Consider the following 24698-nt stretch of genomic DNA (forward strand, 5'->3'; position numbering starts at 1 on the left):
CCTCTAGCAGCCCAAACACATGTTTCTGGTATTTGCAGTGCATGGTTTCTTTGTTTGTGTGGATTTCTGATGTTCGTCGTGAGCCCAGGTTCCAGGGCATATCCAGTATCACCAATAAGATGCCCATGTTGGGAAGTCACCCATCACAAACTATTAGCAAAGGTCACATGTGTGTCATATGTGGGAGTAATGGAAACTGTGTGAGTGGCCTGCACACCCACACACACACACACACACACACACACACACACACACACACACACACACACACACACACACACACACACACACACCACACACACAAAAACATGCACACACAACTCTGTAGATAATACCCTGTGCATTACAGACCATCTGGCAGTTAATGGAAAGATACCCTTTGTGGTTCACATACCTTCCTCCCAGTATACCAGGTGGGGCTTTTACTTCAATGAAGGTACTGTCTAAGGTCCCCAGTACCTCATGGAAACAGGCTATATCATAGAACTCCTGCATGGTGTTGGTACTCTCCCCTGGGGTACATGGGAAGCATACATATTCCTCATATGCTGAAGTGGGATCTGTGCATATGTTCAGAGTTTCACTACTTTGAACCCCACTTCACTGAGTCCACTTGTTCGAAGTAATGAAACTTTGAACATTGACTTCGGCAGTCACACTACAGTGTGGAATGGGAATATTCCCTTTTCCCCGCTGTAGTGCAATCTCAGAGTTGGTATATTTAAGTAGGGGGGGGTGTGCAGGGGGTCTTCCCCCCTGCAAAAACATGTTTTAGTGTTTTTTTGGGGGGTAGCCCAGGGAGCTAGACTTCAGTGAAAGTGAACTTTTGTTGAAGTGGGCTTTCACTGAAGTGTAGAGTTTATTTTGAAGAAATGTATTTTCGATGTAAAGCAGTAGACCCACTGAAGCATGATATTGAAAAACTGATGGAGTATTCTTGACGTAGATGAATTAAATACCCCACTGTATCCCCAGTACATAACTGAAAGGTCACTATAGTTAATGTAGGTAAAGCCAAACTTACCTTAGTGTCCATTCAGATAGGTACTCCATGAGCCCCATAGGGCTGTAGACATGGCCAACACATTTCACTGAAACTGAAAATGTTCTTGTTTCTGATATCTCTCTTCATATCTTTCTTAATATCCTTTGCAACACATATATACCCGAGGGAGCAAAAAAAGCAGTTTTGTTTAGTTATTGAACAGAAAAAGGGTGTTCAGCTTTGAAATGGTCCATGTACCTCTGAGCAAAAAATGCTTCTTTCCAGATTATTTTCCTTGAAACAATGTAAATAAGACAAGGCTATTCAAGGTCTTCATAGTTTTAACAATTCACCAGCTTATTTGAAGGTAGGCTTACGATCTTTAAGTAAACATTTTCATTGTGGCATCTATCTTCCAACTTTTTATTGAAAACATGGGCTACAGCACTACGTTTAAAATTTACCTTCAACAACATGTATAAATATTGGAAACTGGGACCTCCATGCAGAATGCTGAATCTATGACCTCCCTTAGAAGGCACTTATTTTATTTTTCATAGTAAAACAGGAGTAACAATAAGAAGAGTAAGCACTCCAAGAAGAGCTGTAATGACTGGAGCAATGAAATATATCTAGCAGCTTTGTAATTCACCCAAAGGACTATGAAATTCTGGGAGACAAGCAGGGGAAGGATATGAACCACAGAACTGGCAGACAGTGTTTTCACTGTAAGAACTGTAAGAACCACAGAACTGAATACCATTGTTTTCACTGTATGATCCAGAAAGCTGTTTGCCATTGCTTCCACTGTATCAACCACAGATCTTGTTGCCAGTGTTAGCCAGTGTTTTCACTGTATAAGCCACAGAACTGATTGCCAGTATTTTCACTGTATGATCTACAAAACTGGTTGCCAGTGTTTATGTTGCATGAAACCAGAATTTGTAGCCAGTGCATTCATTGTATGGACCACAGAACTGGTATCCAGTGTGGTCATTGTGTGACAGACATAACTGGTAGCCAGTGTTCTCACCAAATATTGCACCCCATAATCGATCTCTGCCCATAGCAGCGTAGGCAGAGATCTGTAAATAGTCACTTGTAATCTGCAACTCATTCATCTCTCACCCATAAAACTGAAATGCATCCTATAATGAATGAGAACAGTCAAATATAAACTCATTCAAAATGTAATAACTCATCAGATTACTGTGGGTGTTCTACTTTGCCTAACTGGAACATGTTATTAATGAGGGTGTTGCGCTTATCCCTCATGATGGCTGTTTAACTCCTGGAGTGGAATTAATAAACCCTTTCTTGGGGTCTTTCTGTGACATATCTTGCTTCAGCATGGACACATTGGGCCGGATTCATGAAGGCTTGCACGAGTCTAAGAGTAGTGTAAGACTCCATGCAGCCTTCGCGATCCAGGAACAGCCCAAAGTCCGTGTAAGAGACAAGTTAAAACGGCTCTTACACGGAGTGGGTGTGGATAAGCTAATCACCTCACTTGCAGCCGAATAGCATGCAAATGAGGATGATTAGCGATCCAGGAAGCCCAGAACAGCCCGTGTAAGAGCCGTTTTAGCTGCAGAAATGTACTCAGTTGACAACTGAGTACGTTTCTGCAAAAACTGCAATGGAGCCATGTCAGCTCCAAATAAAGGGTGCATATGTGTCAGGCAGCATGCCAATGGCCAAATATGTGGCCATTGGAAAAGTAACCTGATGCAAATATATTAAAAATATAATTTTTTTTTCGGCGATTGCCAATGTTTAAACCCAGCGCAGCCCCGCGCAAACGAGCTGCGCTATATAAAACATAAAAACGAAGGTTTTAAACCTACAAATGTAGGTTTTATGCAATACATGGAATGTCAATGCAGGGACCAGCAGACCAAAACCAACATGGCCACCGTGTAGTGGTTGCTAAGGGGGGAAGCTAAGTCTAAGACATGTAACTAAGCATTAGTAGGCAATCTGATGCAAATGAGTGTAAGGATACTGAATTCCACTGTCACATAGCAAATGAGCACAATCTGAGTAGTGTAAGAGTGACAGAACGGGGAGGAACAGAGTAGGAGATAGGTGACATCACAGGGGGGAATGGTAGAAAGAAATGCAGTTCATTGGAGGTCAGAGTTACATGACAGATGTCAGACAGATATCATGGAAAGAGGTGTACCACTAACTAAGCATGAGAAAGTCAAGAAATGGAAGGTGTACACTGTTGCCTACACCAAAGTTTTTTGCTGAATGTGTATGCGCACGTGTGCGCGCCATGAAGCGCGAGTAAGGCAGTGTGCGCGCATGTAAGGCAGACTGAGCATGTGGGAGCGTGTTGGGAGATGTTTAACACTGTTTGTGTGGGCGTGCATGCATTTTAATCCAAATAAGCAGATTCTGAACCATGTAAGTATGTGTGCATGCGTGTAAGCCACTGTGAGCGTGTTTCTGCTGGTTTACACATGGCTCCACCCTGAGGAAACAGAAAGGAAAAAGGAAGCAACAGATTTAGTAGGAAGCTAGCAGGGAATACTGCTGGAGCTAGCAGGTGAAAACAATTAGATGCAGGCAATTACACAGGCAGAACAGTAGCCCAGCCCAGCACTTAAAACTCTGCAAACAGCAGTGCAGGATGTTTCTCTCAAGAGACACTGCAAGACAGGAGTTAAGTTATCAGAAGTGAAAACTGAAAAAGCTGAACTCAGAGCAGAAATGTTAGGGGCTGCCATAGCTGTCATAATGAGACATAGGCGACTTACTGAGGGTGGTGACAATGCAGATGGTGCCAGACAACCCACAGTGAGGAGACGGAGAAGAGTGTACAGGCCCAGGGTCACCTACCACGGGTTACATGAGCTGGAGATAGTAGAGCACTATAGAGTGGACAGAGACCTCCTGCAGCAAATAGTGGAGCTGTGCAGGCCACGCCTCACACACAGAACCAACAGAGGGGAACCCATCCCAGTGGAAACCAAGGTATGTGTTGGCCTAAGAATACTAGCAACAGGTACCTTCCAGAGACCAACTGGTGATATGATGGGGATATCACAGGCATCAGCCTCCAGGGTACTGCACCAGTTCCTGGATGCCATGTCAGCACATGTCGGTGATCATGTATATTTCCCCAATGCCCGTGAGGTATTGGCCAGCAATATGCATCTCTTCCAGCAAATAGCGGAATACCCTGAGGTAGTGGGTGCAATAGACTGCACGCACATACGCATCAAAGCACCAGCCGGTGAGTGGGGTAGGGCATACATCAACCGCAAGGGCTTCCCCTCCATCAACTGCCAGGTCGTGTGTGATGCCCAGGGCATAATAATGAATGTGTGTGCTGGCTGTCCTGGGAGCTACCATGATTCCCACATCTGGCAATTTGATGCAGCTGTACCAGACATTTGCCAATGGGGACATCCCGCATGGACACCTAGTGGGGGATGCAGGTTATGCACTGGAGCCGTGGCTGATGACACCCATCAGAAATGCACACACACCTGAACAGGAACGCCATAATGAGGCACACGCACAAATACGTAATGTAATAGAGCGTGTGTTTGGGCTGCTCAAGTCACGGTTCCGGTGTCTTGACACATCTGGTGGAGCCTTGCAATACACACCAACTACATGTACCCAAATTGTCATGGTATGTGCTATGCTAAATAATATGATCTTGCGAAAACAGCTGCAGCAGGACCAGCATAGGGCCGGGCCAAACAGCCCCCCACCATTGCCAAGGCCATCACAGGCAGAGCGTGACTCGGAGGAGGAACAACCTGAGCCTGCTCCAGTAGGCAGAAGGAGGCGTGCCCAGTATGCCCTGGCCTTGGCAAAGAGGCAACGCATAGCACATACACTGGCTCAGTAGGAACCCTGGGAATGATACCCCTCTCTGACTCACTCATATAGTAACAGGGATGCCTAACATGACACAACCTGCTCTCAAACATGCACAGGGAAGTGTAATATGCGCATCCGACAGAGGCAGCCCTGCAGCACCACCTGAGGCATGAATGCTATGTGTTAAGTAATGTAACACCATGTACTATATGCACACTTGAGGACCCTGACTAACATCCTACCCTCACCAAGCATCATGCCACAACATGACAATGAGATGATCAAGTGCAATAATTGACTGAAGTATCGCAGTTAGTCAAAGGGGATCCAATGTGTGCCAGTCTGGGATGACATGCTGAGCATGACATGATGCACCACCTGCTAGGACTGGCGTGCACCTATCAGTGCAGGCCATATGGATACTGGCAAAGGCTGTTGTTACCCACAGTGTGCCCTGAATAAGTAAGGCTCAAAACACAAACCTATCTCCATAGGTATCAGAAGGGATAAGAATAAGATAAGGGATAAGTCGAAACAGCAAGATGCATGCAGTCTAAACTCACCCAGTATAGAGAATGTTGATATCTGCGCTGTAACAGAAAACTGAGCCAAGGCTCACAACAGCACCCTAACACTACCAGGTTACACCTCATACTGTGCTGTACAGCCTCAAAACATGGAACAAGCTACAAAAGGAGGGTGACTAGCAAGAATTGTCAAGGATAACCACACCCCCATGTTGGTACCACAACAAAAAGCAGCATGTACTAGCCATGGTCAAGTAACAGTGGCTAAAACTGCCCCCCAGTTTATAGCCTGCTACAGACTACTGTCCCAACACCAGGAACTGCGCCTGGCCTATGCTGGAATACATGAATATATCAAGTCCTCCAAACCACATTATATTGGGTGACTGAAAATACCCAGACATAGACTGGGAGCATTATACTAGCTCCAACAGTGTAGGACAAAAGTTCATAGAATCCATAAACCAAAAGGCCCAGGAACAACGTACCACTCCCACAAGAGGGGTAAGCATACTGGATGTGATAATCAGCAACATGGGTACTGGATGGCAAGATGAGAAGTGTATTGCTCACTGGTAAAATCAGACCATAGAGTATCACACTGGATATACAAATCCTGACCACAGTCCCTGGCCAGAAAACCACAGTGGAAAACATGTGTTAAGCAATATTTGCACTCTGCCAAACTGATGTGGAATCCATTAAAGGTCCTGTGCAGGTGCAAAATATGGGCCACACCTCAGAACCTGTAATACAGCCATTCCATGAACACTGCCAGGAATGCTTGGATTATGCAATCCTAAATTAAAACAAGACACAATGCCATACACGCAGGAATCTGGCATGGTGGACACCAGCCATAACCAAACCATGCAAGAGAATGAGGAAGCTACTACATGATAGAGCAAACATAAACAATGAAGTAATCACTGATCAGTAGTATGGCAATAAAATCTGTCCACACATACAATCCACTAAGGCCAGCCACAACAAGTTGAATCTGTGAATCCTGAGGCAATGTTACACCTGCCCCAAGTACACAGACAACCCCAACTCCACCCAAGAAATACAAATATATGTGAGAGATGCAACCATCTATCCAAACTGGAGGCTGAGCTCCCTCAACTCAGTACTCCCAAAACTAGTCAGGAGGAGAAGGTAACCACACACACCACAAACACAGTCCCACATAGACCTATCACAACTGCAAACCAAACACATAAACACAGAAAAACATTCCCGGAGGCACACATTACAAACACACCACACCAACAGAGGCCTCTAAAGCAGACACCCAATCAAACAACCTCCAAACATAGCACATGCAACACATAGTACACAAAGCTGGTGTGCCAAACAGTCACAGGCCAGAAGGAGAAACAACATGCCTGATACAGTTGTAATAGGTGACTCCATAGTCAGACACACTGCTGTCCCGCACACCAGACTGAACAAGGGAAAGGGTACAGTAAGCTGCCTGTAGGCTGCCACAATACGCCACATAACAGAAGTATGCAGGTCACTCCAAAGCAAGTAGAAATATGATGCAGTCATAGTCCATGCTGGTGTGAATGACCTGAGATGTACCTCCCTAGACTACATGAAAAGAGACATAGATGAGCTCTCTGATTATGTAGTCCAGGCCGGTATGACACTCACCGTTTGCAGCATCCTACCCTTACCAAGAATAATGCCACAGTACAAACACGGAATGATCAGTCATAGCAAGTGGCACACTTACTGGTGTCATTCCAAGGGGATCCAATGTCTGTCTGCTTGGGATGTCATGCTTGACAAGCCACGCAGCTGTTCTTGGGATGGCTTGCACCTGTTACCCCTGGGCGTCTGAATATTGGATAAGGCCTTTGCCACCTCCATAGAGCCTTTTGTAGGCAAGGCTGAAAAGACTGACCCACCACCCTAGAAAACATAAGTGGAAAGAAACATAAGGGAAATGCTGACCAATGCCAGATGTGTAAACCCCAATATGCATGCTCCCAAGGCCATCCCCAGTATGGAGAACATCGATGTCTGTGCAGTGACAGAAACCTGCTGCAAGCCTCCTGACAGCACACCAGCATTACCAGGTTATACCACGTATCATGTGTCATGGCCCCAAAACCTGGAACAAAACATAAAAGGAGGGTGAGTATCCATATTCAGCACAGACACCCATACGTCCAGGTAACTGACAATGCACAAGGCATTGAAGTCCACCCATGTGCAACTAACTGTAGGCAAGAATGCTGTACAGTCTGTAGCATGCTACAGACCACACTCTCACACACAGGAACCCCACCCAGCTGTCCTGAAGACACTGGACAGTATGAATGTCCCACCAAATACCAAACAAGGTACCACAAATTACCACATAGGTGGTAAACCATTATGTATGGAAGGAGTAACCAGGGACCTAGGGACACAAGTGGACAGTAACCTGTTATGTGACACCCACATTGCCAATGTGGCTAGGAAGACTGTCTACATTTGACACCGTATCAGGAAAGGATTCACATCTACGTCAACAGAGGTCATTGTGCCCCTATACTGTTCTCTAATCACACCCATAATCTAGTACAATGCCTCATATGGGATGTACCTTACCTAACACCTGCAGCAGTTAGAAAGACCTCAAAGGTACCTCACCAAGAGGATAAAGGGTCTCAAATATATGTCATATGCTGCCTGGCTGTAGACACCCCAGCTGAATGCAGTCACATACTGCCTACACAGAGGCATTGCATGCCTGTTGTAGAAGGCCATGCCCAACACAGGAGTAATGGACATGCTCCACCCCAGAAAACTCAAATCCATCAGAGCTGTGAGAGTGAGAGATGTCAACCTCAACAAATAATGAAATAGGATGTGCTGGTGGGACAGATACATAATCCAGAGGCTCCCCACACCCTGGACCAGAATCCCACTCCATGTTAGGCAGAGCCCCTCACTGACACTCTTCAACAGGAATCTTGCCAAGTGGATGGATGATTGTAGAGTTACACTGGGGGTCTTCACTGTGTCATGTCCAGACAGAGGCACAGCAAAGCAAATCATAAATGGCCATAATATTCACATAGCAAGGGGTGGCAAAAGCCACACACACTCTGGCTAGGCTAACAAATGCCCTAGGGTGGATAGCCTAGTATGAACCTATGAACCTATGAAGATACAAATTGAAGGGACACTAAGGATAATCCCAAGGCTTTCACAACTGATGGTAGGAACCATGTTGGGAATTCACAGATATGCTCTGAATCACACAAATATCACAAACACACACACATATTGCCAACATACATCCTGACAGGTGCAGTGCAACCCCCCCCCCCCGAATGCAGAATATCTATCCCAGCAGACTGCTGGCCCCCTGACATTGCAGCTGCTGAGGTAACAGCCAGCATCTACAAAGCAAAACACACAGCAGCAATGGTATGAGATGGTGTCCTGGGCTTAGTGCAACATGGACTCCAAGATGAATGGAATGCCAAACCACACTACTGCTCAATGTCAGCCTTACCACAGAATATGTACCCAAAGAGCAGTGTACAACAACAGTGGTCCTTCTCAACAAAGGTGTTGCCTGAATGGATACTGAAAACTACTACCCCAGAATCCTGAGAAGCTCGGTCTGCACAGCTATGGAAAGGATCAGCATGTACCACAGACATAAAGATATTGGGGACCTACTGACACTGGACCCTACCCAGTGTGGCTTTCTTAAGTGCAGATCCTGCCCTAAACATGTTTGACTCAATTGAAACAGTCATTAAGGTCATTGATGAGGGCAATGTGGTCCACACAGCATAGCTGGACCTTGCAAAGGCTTCTATACAATACCCTACGTGTTCATTATAGATAAGCTCACCAGCTTAAATATAAACCCCTATGTCAGTAGAGGGGTTGCAAACCAGACCAAGGACAGAACAGACATGGTCAGACATGCTGCAGCCATGTCAGACTACAAACCAGATATAATTGGCATCCCACAAGGCTTGGTCCTGGGATCTCCCTCGTCTGGTATATATGTCCCATAGGTACAGGCAAACATGGAAGGACTGTGTCCGAACATGTTTGCAGAGGACTACAAACTGCTCACCACATATGATCCACCAGCTGACACAAGCATCCCACAAAAGGGCCACATAGAAACAGACAACTGGTGCCATAGCCATGTCAGCAAGCTAATTGCAGAAGCGTGTATAGTCAACCCCGTGGATATACAGTAAGTGCCCACCAATTACCACATAGGTGTTAACCCATTATGTAGTTAACATGTAATGAGAGACCTGGGGACACAAGGTGATAGATATCCTGCATTGGACAAACATGTGCTGTAGTGTTTACAGAAACATACCATATACCCACCTAATCATGAAGGTTGTCAGATCTAGATAAGGGGAGGTCATTGTGGCTCTGCAGTCATCCTTCATCAGCGGTACAATTGACTACAATAGCCCCTGTGGTATGTACCTCAGCAGACACCTCCATCAACCGTAAAGTCCCCAACAGTACCTCACCAGGAGTATCAAAGAGCTTGCACAGATGCCATGTGTTGCCTGTGTTGCTGGTATCAATAAACATGCTGCACCTTGTACAATCTGAATGGCAGTGAGCTATGCACATGAGAGACCTGAACCCCAGCACTGACTTACATAGGACAAGCTGTACTGCATGATCCATAACACAGAAGCCACCCCCACCCATGAGTGAACCCCCAGTACAGGCTACCCATAGAGTCACTTATCAATCTTCCTCAATAGGAATCTTGATGAGTGGATGGGAGATGGTAGCTTTATCCTGGGTATCACTGTCATGTCACAGGTAGACAGAGGCACAGTATACTAACCATGACATATGTCATGGCAAACTCCACTTACACTGTGTGTTGAAGGACGAACACACTCTCCAACTAGCATTAGACATGGACTAGGGCACATCGCTAGTGTTTGCAAATGTACACCTATGTTGTGGAATACACTACCAATGTTGGACAAGCCTGGTTTAAGTAGTTCATATCTGAACAGAATGCAACATGGTCAGATGTACACAACTGGCCCCTAACCAGGCTGTTGTGCCCACTATCGAAATGTAAAGCAGTGATAGCACTAAAGCCCAGGATACTGTCCACCACAGTCAAAGTACTACCAGTACACTATACAGTACTACAGTGTTAGGTCAGTGTGAAAGGATGTTGACAACTGTATGCAAAGTATCCCATGCAAACACTGCAGGCACAGTATAATCCTGTTGTGTTCACACACAAAGCAGTTGTACAGTAACTACACAACATGACACACAACACACAACCATAAACGGGTGATATTTGTTGAAGTTCACACTCATCCACAAATGTGGTGGGCTGCAGATTCCAACATATGGAATGCTCACACTGGGCATGCTCACACACTTTGATAAATGAGACATATGTCAGACAACATGCCATGGGAAGGCTGAACTGGGCATGCTCACACACTTAGGCCAAATCTCAGTTTAGCAGTTGGACACACATATCTGGTATTTTTATGTGTTATTCCAGGAACCAACCACATTACAGCAGTCTGCCCAGTGCACACAGTTAAATGACTACAGAGACATACGTGATATAGTGGATCCCTCCCATATGCAAACATCTTCCACAGATGCACAAGTTGTTCATACAAACAGGGAATGCTATGGCAATAAAGATGTGCAAACAGTCTATCAGCAACAAATAATGTGCATTTGACAATTAAACATATGGGTGTAGAGGTCAACACTAGGCTGTTTGCCCTAGGGAATGACAGCTTAGCCAGAGTGTGCTTGGTGTCTGCCTCCCCACAGGATGCACATTCCCCTTTCTAAACACCGATGATGTCAGCACCCTATAAGTACAGCAGGAGAAAAGAAACTCCTCAGTAATGCGAATAGCGCGCTCCGCTAATGCGTACGTCGCAAGTGCCATAACATAGGTAGGGGTTTGAATCCTGCAAATGCTCAGTGTGTGTAAATGGGGTTGGTGTGTGTGTAAGTCTGTGAGAGAGAAATGTCCCTTTTGGCAACTAGGAAAACACACTACAGGATGCACATTCCTCTTTCTAAACACCGATGATGTCAGCACTCTATAAGTAAAGCAGGAGAAGGGAAACCTCCCAATAATGCGAATAGCGTGCTCTGCTAATGCGTCCATCACGAGTGTCATAACATAGTTAAGTAGGGGTTTGAATCCTGCGAATGACAAGTGTGTGTGTGTGTCTGAGGGAAATGTCCATTTTGGCAACTAGGAGAACAGACTACAGGATGCACATTTCCCTTTCTAAACACTGATGATGTCAGCACCCTATAAGTACAGCAAGAGAAGGGAAACCTCCCAGTAATGCGAATAGCACACGCTGCTAATGTGTCCATCTTGGGGTTTGAATCCTGCAAATGGCAAGAGTGTGTTTTTGGCTGAGGGGGGTTAGTGTGTGTGAGGACAATGTCTCTTTTGGCAACTAGGTGAACAGACTACAGGATGCACATTTCCCTTTCTAAACACTGATGATGTCAGCACCCTATAAGTACAGCAAGAGAAGGGAAACCTCTCAGTAATGCGAATAGCACGCTCCGCTAATGCGTCTGTCTCAAGTGTCATAATATAGTTAGGTAGGAGTTTGAATCCTGCAAATGACAAGTGTGTGTGTTTGTCTGAGGGGGGTTAGTGTGTGTGCAATTGTGTATGAGGGAAATGTCCCTTTTGGCAACTAGGAGAACAGATTACAGGATGCACATTTCCCTTTCTAAACACTGATGATGTCAGCACCCTATAAGTAAAGCAAGAGAAGAGAAACCTACCAGTAATGTGAATAGCACACTCTGCTAACGTGTCTGTCTCGAGTGTCATAACATAGTTAGATAGGGGCTTGAATCCTGCAATTGGCAAGTGTGTGTTTTTGGCTGAGGGGGGTTAGTGTGTGTGAGGACAATGTCCCTTTTGGCAACTAGGTGAACAGACTACAGGATGCACATTCCCCTTTCTAAACACTGTTCAGCTGAAGGCCATGGCTCTGGCACAAGTTGTCTGTTTCTATGATGCCCCTTTGGAAGATGCTTGTGTCGGCTGGAGAGTCGATTATGGTGGCCAGTTTGCAGTCATCTGCATATTTGGTCAGCCACAGTCCATCCGTGTTGGCCTGTACCTCCAATAAATATATACCAAACAAGAGAGGTCCCAGGACTGAGCCTTGTGGGACACAACTTGTAACTGGTTTGGAGTCTGGCATGGCTCCAGCAATTCTAACCATGTGGGTTCTGTCCTTGAGCCACTGTGCAATCCATCTAGTGACATAGGGGCTTATATTTAAGCTGGTGAGCTTCTCTAGAATGCCCAAGTGGGGTATTGTTGTGAAGGCTTTCCAAGGTCCAGGTAGGCTGTGTGAACCACCTTCCCTCATCAATGGCCTTGGTGACTGTTTCAAAGAAATCAACCAGGTTAAACCTGGTAGTGCTGGTGTGCTCTCAGTAGCCCTGAACCAGGCATCTGTTACTGCACAGATATCGATGTTCTCCATGCCAAGGAGTGTTTTGGGTGCATGCATCTGGAGGTTTAGACTTCTGGCGTTGGGTAGCATTACTCTTAGTTTCTTATCCCTTGTGATACCTATGAAGGTGGGTTTGTCATTTGAGCCTTGCCTAACATAGGCACTATGGGGGTAGCAAGAGCCTTTGCCAATATCTGAAAGCCCAGGGGTGACAGGTGCAGGCCATCCCTAGCCAAGCAGGTAGTTCAACAGAAGATGAATATGTGAAGGTGTAGTGCCTGTGATTAGTTAGCAGTAACATATATGACTGCTCATGTGGACACATGCCAGGTAAGTCATATGCACTGTGTCACAGGCAATGTACATGTGAACAGGACAAACAGTGACATCCTGTCAAGTGGGACATGGACATACATATAGTAAGCTATGCAGATGGCACTAGGAGTCCACAGAAGCTCTATAACTATGCATTGCAGGTGTGATCAGTATTCCAGGGTAATTGCAAGCAAACATGCATGCAAACAAAGCTACAGTAAACAGGGCTGCATGTAGTCCATTGTACAACAAACAAGCTGTACCAGTTCCAGTAGGTAACACTGCAAATATGCAGGCACTATGCACATGTACATGGAAATACACGGGTCAGATGGCTAGGGTCCAGTCTCAGTGCACACAAGTGTACAGACCATGTACTGTCAGGATGTACAATAACTGGATGGAAACCCATGTGCTCATACCTGCAGTAATACACATGTCAAATAACAGACACTGAGCCTTCACTCAGTGGTTCCATACTTAGTAGGATGTATGCTACCTGGCCTGCCACCACAGTATCCCTGACATATATGGGGACTCTCCCTCCTGTGACAGTTAGTTATGTGTGTTGGGGCTGTCTAGCATGGTATGAGATGTGAGCATGCAGTGCTAGGGTGCTCCTGTGTGTCCTGTACCAGTCGTGTAGTACTGCACACATATCAACATCCTCAAACATCTGCATTGCAGAGTCCAGTGTGGGCAACATGCCACTTGCAATTTACATGTCCATCATTGTGTATTACTACATTCATTACTTTATTCCCTGTGCTACCTATGTATGTAGCCTTCTGTTGACATCATTACCACCAGTATGCCAACATGTGCAGATGATACACTATGGTACTTACCATGGGTGTAGACAACAGGACATGACAATCACACACTTACTGCATCAGGCATGCTGTGATATACCCACAATTAATTCAGCACACAGTACTGTTAACAACATGATACTATTACTACACATCTATGTGGTCACCCTGTGCATCAGCAACATGTTAACCTGTACCTGCACAGTTGTTACAGATTGCAGGAGGTGGCACAGTTTCATCATATGCACAGGGTGTGAACTTGGTATGCCTGAGTCAGCCACCGATACCACCAATTGACATGTATGTGTATGTGTGTTGGTGAGGGACAGCAGTAGAAGGTGGGGCAATGTTGATGCAGTGTGTGCGTGTATGCGGTAGCCCTAGGTGTTGTCAATTCGCATGTGTGTATGGATGCACACAGTTCCACCTCATGGCTGCCATATACTGGTGTTTGTGGACAGCCACAGACTGTACCTGCCAGGTCATACAGATCAGTGTCTCTGGCCACGGACACGGTACCTGTGCCTTGCAGGGGTGCTACGGACCATATCCAGTACCAACCCAGACTGGGTACTGTCATCAGAAGCAGGTGTTCGTTGACTGGACACAGATCCCTGTCGGGCCTGGCCAGAGCCACGTGCACATGGTCTCCTGGGGCGGTCTGATGACAGCACAGACCCAGCATTGCTGGGGCTGCTGCTGGCACTACGGGGGCGGCCGCGGCCCTGTTGTCATCCGCGACGACTGCCAGCTGCTGCTGTTGCTGGCATACGGCCATGTCGATGCCTCAACCGCCCACCATCGCCCTGGCTCATGGACATGTAGTTGTGGAACCGGTCTAATATGTCCCCACAACGTCTGTCTATGACATCGGTGAAATCACGGATGGCAGCCGCAATGTCACGCATACTGTCAGTCATGGCTGTGCGACATGCTGTCAGCTCCCTCAGACCCTGTCTGGTGTACCGTTCCATACGTGACTGTGCCTGCATGACAGCCCAAAACATAGCTGAGGTTGTAAGACCTCTGTGGGCACGTCTGACAGGGGCAGTACACCCACGGATGCTCCCACGAGAACCCCTGGACATCTGTCTGTGTGGTACCATCTCTGGGCCATGCCCATGGCTGCTGTGTGGGGAGGCATGTGCCACAGATACCACATTACCCTGGTCAATGCCCACTGTATGCTGTCCATCACCTAGGGACATTGGTGACAAAGGGTGTATTGGCAGGATAACTGTGCGCATTGATGGGGTCGACAGCTGTGTACTGTCAATCGGCTGACCAATGGCAGACCCTGGCATACTTTCCTGTGCCATTACACAGATGTCATCATTATCAGTACCCACGGCACCTGATTCAGGTTCCCTGCTACATGACACCAGAGCAGCAACAGAACCTGTGGGAGGGAAACAGGAAACACAGTTTACAATGTCTACACATTACCAGTGATGCACACATGCACACATGCACACATGCACAGGTGCACACATGCACACATGCACAGGTGCACACATGCACACATGCACACATGCACAGGTGCACACATGCACACATGCACACGTGCACACATGCACAGGTGCACACATGCACACATGCACACATGCACAGGTGCACACATGCACACATGCACACATGCACACGTGCACAGGTGCACACATGCACACATGCACACATGCACACAGTTTCACACAGTTGTACAGTACTCAGTATGCGTGATATCAACACACAGACACAGACACACCTACATGCATACAAAGAGCACTACTAAGTGAGCCAAATAGTACTATTACTATCAACACTATTACAGGAATTGTTAATACACACTCACCAGCATGGATAGGCTGCATTGCTGTTATACCAGAGGGTCCTGCAGACGTGAAGAAACTAATGTCAGTGGGCACAACTGTGCCATTGTTACTGAGTATGATACAGGTCAGTAGTACAACAGTCGCCTTTCACAGGTCAGCTGCTAATATTGAGGATATCACACTTGCACATTAAATACTATGGTGACAGCTACAAACCAAGGACACACCTCACACATGCATTAACTACCAGTGTACACAACAGTCAACTATACATATGGCATATTACCTGCACGTTCACTGTCTTGCTGCTGCGTGGCTCCAGCCTCCATCATAATGCATGTCTGCTGCTGTTGTTGTTGCTGGCGGACTGGAGCCACTACACTCATGAGTAGTCCCTCCAGTCTGGTGAGTGGGGATGTGTAGCCACCCCACCACCTGTGGCGACCTGTTGCCTGTGGATATCCGACGCTGACGGACATGTCTGATTAAATCACTGCAGTGATGTCGTACCTGCTCATATGTCCTATTATGCGTGCCTATGTCATTTACCCGACGGACAAGGTCTTGCCACAGTGCAGCCCTCTCCTGCTGATTCTGGCTGGTGCAGGAAAAGAGTATTGCATAATCCCGCACCAGGCTCTGGTGTATCTCCTCATCCTCAGCTGTGGAGTAGGTGGGATTCCGGGTGGGCCATGTACCTGAGAAAGAAAATAACCTGGTATCAGCAATATATGTCAGCAGAATTTGGCACACATACTACACATGCTACTCGACTGTTATGATACAACATATCTCACATATGTAGCATCTGTCTGTCTATTGGTGGATACACATGTAGATGGCCAGGTATCAGTGCTCAGCCAGCAACTGTGCAACAGTACCTGGCACACTCCATACGACATACTACCAAACCCCAGCAGTCAGAACACTGATTCAGGTCAAGAGCACCTCCTCACTCTGGGGTTTGTATCTAGGTACTGTATGGCCTACATCATCAACTACTGTGAGCTGACCACACACTGATTGCCCTGGATATACATATCCCACCTCCACCACCAGCACAAACGACTATAGTGCATAACATTACAGATACAAACTTTACACTTTGTAACAGTGACATGGTATCCTTTCAGCCCACTGGGCCAGTGGCAGATGCAACCCACAATGCTGACCCCTACACAATTGCTTTATACAGACATCTCCAAGAATGCATGGATCATGCAATCCCATATATGACCAAGACACTCTCCACAAAGGGACAGCATCCTGTCTGGTGGACCCCAGCCATAGACAGATTGTATTACAGAAGATGGAAGCTACTGCAAGACAGAGCATAATTCCATAAAGGGAGGGCATGTCTGAGCAGCACTAGTAAGGATCTATTTTCCATCATACAAAATCCATGGGCAACTTTGAGAGGGAAATCAAGAGGGACACTACAGATAACCAGAAGGCCTTCTTCAGTTATGTTAGCAACCTGGTCAGGATCCATCCTCTATGCCCATAGTTAGTACACAACAACAAATATTTCACTGACACCACAGATATCGACAACATTGTGGCAGACAGGTTCAGTGCAGGTGTCACCCGCCCTCTCCCCAAAATAAGACATAGTTATCCCAGCTGACTGTAACCTCCCTGTCATCACAGATGTCCAGGTGAGAGCCACCCTCAGGACAGCAGAATACACAACATGAATGGGACCTGATGGTATCCCCAGTTGCATGCTACATAAACTCTGACAGGAGCTAAACACACATATAGAAGTGCTATGTAACACTAGCCTGACTACAGGATATGTACCTGTACACTGGCGCACAGCAGCAGTGGTTCCACTCCACGAAGGAGGCACCTCAACATACCAATACAATACAACACAATACATTACATTACAATACAATACTATACAATATGCTATTGCCCTGGGACTACAGCAGCGTACTGTTCTGCTACCCTGACCATTGTGACACATGTGGTGTGATGGTACCTGCTGCTGTCACACAGTTACACAGGGTGACTCATATGGCATATTACCTATCTGACTAACATTCAGCAGGGGTATGTGTGACATGTACTCATGGGGAGTCTTGCTTCTTAACACTGTGTGGTTTATTGCAGGGTATGTCTTATCTGTGGGTAGGAACTCTTACCTCCACATGTGCACTCTATTGCAGTGGCACGGACGACACACAGCAGACATTTAGGTTGTGGATGGTGTGAGGTGTTACTATGGTTGTTGGACATCTGTCATGGGTGTGACTTACATATGTAAATCCGGGAGTGGTAACCTCTATGTGGGTAGCATATGTGTACTCTGTGGTGTTGTCAGTCACTGTGCATTGGTAATGTGTTTGAGTGCATTGTCACAGTGTTGTACATGTCACTGTGTCCTTCTCCATATCTGTAGCTGTCATGTGAGGTCCATACCATGGCATCCATTATGTGGTGTGGAGGGTACACCGACCTACATGTCCATAGCTGACACACCATGTCCGCTGACACATACCATGTGCAGGTATTCCAGGGATAGTGTGCCACTGTGAATATCATTGGGGCCACTATTGTACACATTTATGACCCTGTTCACCCCTGACACATGCAGTGGTGGGCAGCCAATCACATATCTGGTGGTTACTGGTGTAGGTGATCTGGAATGTGATATGGTAATCCGGTTTTGACACTGGTGTTCACTCCATGCCTTTGTCACCAGGCACCTGTTGCAATACATCTGTACACATGTGCCTCACTCAGAATTTATATACATCTCTCTCTCTCTATATATATATATATATATATATATATAGATATATCTATATGTATATATATATATATATATATATATATATATATATATATATATATATATATATATATATATGGTTCCCTATTAGAATCCTGAAACACTATAAGCCTGAAAGTCAAAATCCTGAAAACTAATGACTGAAAATGCAAAATCTTGAAAATGCAAAATCCTGAAAGTCAAAATCCTGAAAACACAAATAATGCTAATATGTCACTATAAAGACACTAATATCTACCAACTGACCCTGACCCTAACCCTAACCCTAAGGTCCGTCACTATCGCACACCTACACCTGACCCGCCCTAACCCTAACTCACTTAAACCCTCCCTAACCCCGATATTTGTCACTATTGCATACATGCCTAACCTGCGCCCTAATCCTAACTCACTTATACACCTAACCCTAACATAAAACCAACCGCACACTTACCTGGACCCAACGCATGACCTAACACCACAGGGCTAACAATAGCAAAGCCACAATGACGTCAGTATGTCCATTTTGTGTTTTCAGGATTTTGACTTTCAGGATTTTGCATTTTTGAGATTTTGCATTTTCAGTCATTAGTTTTCAGGATTTTGACTTTCAGGCTTATAGTGTTTCAGGATTCTAATAGGGAACCATATATATATATATATATATATGTCCGTATACATATACACATATATATATTGATGTACATATATTGCTATAGATGTGGAGGGGGGGGACACAGAGGGGGTGTGAGTGACAGAGGGGGTGGGACAGGCTGTGTTGCAGGTCGTCATATACAGTCATACCTGTAGGTAGTCAGATCAGTCTGTCTATGTATATGTATCTACATATATCTATATCTGTATGTGTGCATTACATAGATATGTTTGTACAATATTCTATCTACATCTGTCTATGTATTCCTACATCTCTCTCTCTATGTATGTATACATATATGCATATCATATATATATATATATATATATATATATATATATATATATATATATATATACACATACATATGTTGACATACATACGTATCCATATGTTAGACAGGTATATCAACATATTTGTCTACCATACTGTATACACACACTAACATACTGCTAAACATACATAACTGTGAAACCTACTTTGTACATGGCACTACAACCTACAATCAACCAACATTGATATGTGCACATAGATGCTCTCACATACAAATGTATGTACAGCCTTCACTGATAGTTGCTGTATGTCCCCTGCCCTTTACACATCTTCATATACATATGGATACAGACCAATGACACATATGGAGGGTTCACAGTATGTAGACCTTTATAGTATTACTTTACATTACCTGTGTTTGTCACAGCTGCTTGTGTTGCCATCTGGTTCTCTGTCCTGCTGCTCCACTTCCCAGTTGTCAGCTTTCAGGTAGCTGTTGCTGAACAATTTGTTTGTGTCTGCTTAATTGCAGTTTTCTCTGTCTCTGTCTCTCTCTCTCTGTCTGTCTCTCATGTCCTTCTCAGGGTGCAATGAAAGTATTGCATGTGTGGACTGGGAGTACAGCATACTTTTGTAGGTATCTGCATATGCCCATGTGATGGCCTCTGCACCAATTGTTAGCCAGCATTTGCTAATTGCATGCAGCCAGTTGTGTACTGATTGCAGTTCTCACTGTGATTTCAGAACAGTGCTATAAAAGGTATGTGAGATAGGCATAGCCCTTTCAGATTTTAAGGGCAGGGACCATGCTGTTATGCTGTGGACAATGTTCTGTGAGTGTAAAGGTTGGTATCTCTCTCATATTTCCAGGTGTGTTGTAGATTAACATTCCTCCATTCATTTCTCCAGTTTCCTGTACTAACTGTGTATGTACACTGACACCTACAACTACTACTACTGTTAATGTGTGTGTGTGTGCTTTCCTTTCACTTTTGCTTGCACTTTGTTGCTAAGGCTTCAATAGTTGCCCTTTACAGTCACTACTTGTATGCCTGCTAGGTGTCTTGACTGTAGTGTGCTGCTGTAGCTTTCCTATTTTCCATGTACATTCACACCTTGGAATGCTTGCTATATCTGCTAGGGTGTTACAGCATGCAGTGTGGTCTGGCCATGGTGTGGGCCTTGACATCTATTAGGGTATTTGAGTATGCTGCTGAGCAGGCCCCAGAGACTTTCAGGTTCATCTGTTATGTGCCTCATGGAATGGTACATATCAGTGGGGTACACCCATTAAAATGTCTGGTATGCTGCAGTTGTGACTGTGGATTACCATGAGCATATGTATTACTACACTTTTTCTGCCATGCAAATGATGAATACTTTCAGGACTCCATAGTTACCATTGCATGTGTTACACCTTTCTGCCTACTGTTTGTACATTTCACATGGGGTCTGTGGGGCATCCCTGTAAGTCATTCACTGTTGCTATGTCTAGGCTCTTAACTATTCAAATATGGTGGTGTCAGACCCGTCATGTGTACAGATATTTGCAGGTTGTCCACATTTCTGCCTCATATTTTGGTCAATATCTCATGCACACCTTTTTCTGGCAAGTCACTCTGGGCTCAAGTCAGAATATGGTGACAAACATTCAAGTTTCAGACTGCATACCCTTCCAAACATCCCACAAAGTGCAGACCCTGTTACTCTCTGAACTGTCTGCGTTTGTTGTAACATTATTTGTAATGTGTCCCTGGTTTTGGGCCTTTGCTCCACATATTTTATTACTTGGTCCAGATGTGTTCCTGTAAGAGGTTGTGGGGTATGGGCAGTGCTTATCCTGCTGTGAGTATGTGTGTGGCTTGCAAGGTGCTATAGTGACATTATTACCTACTAGCTTCCAACTAGCATGGCTGTTTCTGTTCACACACTACTATTATGGAAATCCATTAGTTTTGATAGTAATTCTAAATGGCATGCTTTGTGTACTACACATCTATATTCCCTTTACATTCATTCCTACTATTACATGATATATTTATTTTAGCACAATGTTCTTGTATAAGAGTCATGGCTTAGTGGTAAGTCATGCAGACTACTGTTTCCAAGGTCCTGGGTTCGGGACTCACAGTGGGATTTTATTTTGCTTTTGAACTGAGTACAGGACCTGTCAATCAAAGTGACTAAGGCACTTTTAAGCAGTTGTAACCGGGTTAGCGCTGGTTTGCGTGGAGCTCACGCATGTGTACTGGCGGTTAGCTCTGCGCACACAAGCGCACACCAGCTTACAACCGCTTAACGGTGCTTACTCTGGCGCACACCCACGCTATTTTCTTTGAAAGAAAAGAAAATGGGGAGACAGGAAAGTGGTGAAAAAGGGGTCACAAAGAGGGTAAGACAGTAGGGAAACAAGCTTGGGATGTGCAGGAGGGATGTAGGTAAGGCCCATAGCTGCCCATTTCTTCATCAGCAACAGCTGTGCATATGTATGTAATTTGGTGTGACATTTGAAACCTTCCACCCCTGAGAGAGGTGTCAGGACAACAATAATACTTGTTGTACAGCCAATTGTAATTGATAGGTTCCATGTCCAGTAGACATGTGTGCGGAATGGGCAGCTATGTATGGGGCGTAATTTTTTTGTGGGTACAGAGTGCCCTTTTTTTTTTTTTCAGGTGAGAGTGGTATGTCAGGTGAAGGAAGTCGGTACAGCTGGGGAGGTAGGTTGGGTAGGTAAACAGACAAGACAAACAAGACGCATACAGGGGCGGTGTATGACACGTGTGGGGGGGTTACACAATTGACGGGGACGGAGGTTTGGATATCCAGAGCCCATGAGCCCACAGATGGCAACAGTGGAACTGATATCCCCACCCATAGGCAGTTGCCACTGTTCCTTCACTGCCCAGGACGGGGCTGTGCTGGGGGCTGTGTAGGCGGGGCAACAGGCATGCCCATTAGTTGTGCCACCTGTGCCTCGAGCTGGCGTAGGGGCTCGAGAACAGAGTCCCGAATCTCCCTACGCACCACAGTCCGGACGCTACGGAGGGTGAGTGGTGGTTCTCCTCCGGCCACACTTGCAGAGGGGGGAGAGCCCCATCCCCTGCAGCGCTTCCACCCACAGGTGGCACAGGGCCACCGGAGGGTCCGGACTCGGCACTAGTGCCAGGTGCACTCACCAGCTGAGGTGGGAGAGGTGGGTCCGCTGGAACCCGCCTTCCCTGTCGTACTATGTTTTGCATTATGTCATGACAGTTTGGGTTAGTGACATATAATACCATTCACAATTAGTTGTAACAGCATGCATTAGTATTCCTATTAACCAAACACCCAGATATTCACACCATTGAACAGTGTGCATAACACATGCATAATTTGAACAGAAATACACAGTCCAACAACATGCAGGGTTAATTGATGGCAACAGGCCATCAGGTGTGGATGTATGAACAGGGCAGATGCATCAACAGACATGCAAATATATATGACCCAACAGGACAAACATCCAGGGGTGTTAATTGTGATTGCACATACCATTTTCACGTGGAATGGGTTATATGTGGTTATAGGGTGGGGTGAAGAAAGTAATATTAACACCTTGAATAACAATACATATGCTGTACATTTCTAATAGCTACAATTATATACACACTACTGTTCTAACTACAGTTTCCTATATGATAACTATTTCAACTTGGTGATAGGACTGTTACTGCAACATCAATATACATTTTATGGTTCTTCATACACATTCATATCTAGCTTTGTTCAGCTACATCATCCTGCTACATTTGCTTTATATAGCTGTAGACAAGTGTGGATGTTTGGTATATCAGACAAACATCCTATCTGCATATTGCAGACTGAGAGCAACATATCCTGATTTTGGGATACACATTCCAGATGCAGCAACACTTTGAACAGATTTTGCTGTTTGGTTTTGAATCTCACATGCATTTCATTCTGTCTTGACTGCAGTATACTTTATTCAGGGGTTATTACTACTGTATTGCTGGATTCATGACACTTTCTCACACTCTCTCACTTGCTTTCATTTTACTATTCAGGATGGTACTTCTAGGCTTTATTGACATGTTTTACCAGTAGTTATTACAATCCTTTCCAGCAGTCTCACTTCTGTCATGTTTCAATATTTCCACAGGGATATATTTCACACATGTGATTTCATCATCTTCTGCAGCTATACTTTTCAGCCTGCTGCAGGTTTTGTACTATTTTCTTACAGGCAGGGCATTTTTATTTCAGAATATATGTCAGACAGTTTCATGTTTAGGTTAAACTTACAGGCTGAAACACACTTTTGTAATCAAGCAATACTTGCATACACTTTCACACTGTTACTTGCAGATTTTATTCCTTACTGACTACACTGCACTCTTTTGCTGACTGTCATACTTTTATCTTTCTTTACAGTTACTGGTAGTGGATTACTGACCTGCCTGGTGGTGCAACCGCACCAGCCTATCGCCATAGGCTCTGCGGTTCGCAGAACGGACACCTGCAGCTGTAATATAAATGAAGTAATATTGGAATACACATCTCCATAATATCAGCTAGTTTAGTTTCTTACATACATAATTAAATGTTACTTACTCAGTAGTGGGGCGTTGGGTGTTTGCTGGGCCTCCTGGATCCAAAGGTTCAGTTGGTCCTGCTTGCATGTCTTCATGTCCGCATGGTGGTGACGGACCTGCTCACCAGTCCTTGGAATCCCTGTGGCACTGGTGAGATCATGAGCCAACCGGTCCCACGCCTCAGCCCTGTATGCTCCCCAGAGGACCTGGCCTTGCATGAGTTGGGCCTCATGATTATGGACTAGGAGCCAGACCATGTACCTGGACTCCCCAACACCCCACCTCTGTGCTCGAATGCGACTACCCTCTCCTACTCCTGTCATTCTGCCTGCAGGTCAGTTCTACAATCGTTTATGCTGTGTATTCCCGCCTATGGGGCTTATATAGTCCGTTTTTCCCACACATATCTGTGATTGGCCATTTTGGAATTGTATCAACTTCAGTAAACCTGCATTGTCATGCTCTAGTTTGTATTCATTCCTATATATTAGCTATTATTGCATTTACAGGTACTGCTGTCATGGCTTAGTGGTTCTGTACCTTAACTATGGTGTATAGTATCCTGGGTTCGAACCTGGCCACTGCTTTTTATTTTTCATGACTGTCT

Source organism: Protopterus annectens, chromosome 5.part0, assembly GCF_019279795.1.
Source record: "Protopterus annectens isolate FY-2018-M chromosome 5.part0, PAN1.0, whole genome shotgun sequence".
NCBI classification, from domain to species: Eukaryota; Metazoa; Chordata; order Ceratodontiformes; family Protopteridae; genus Protopterus; species Protopterus annectens.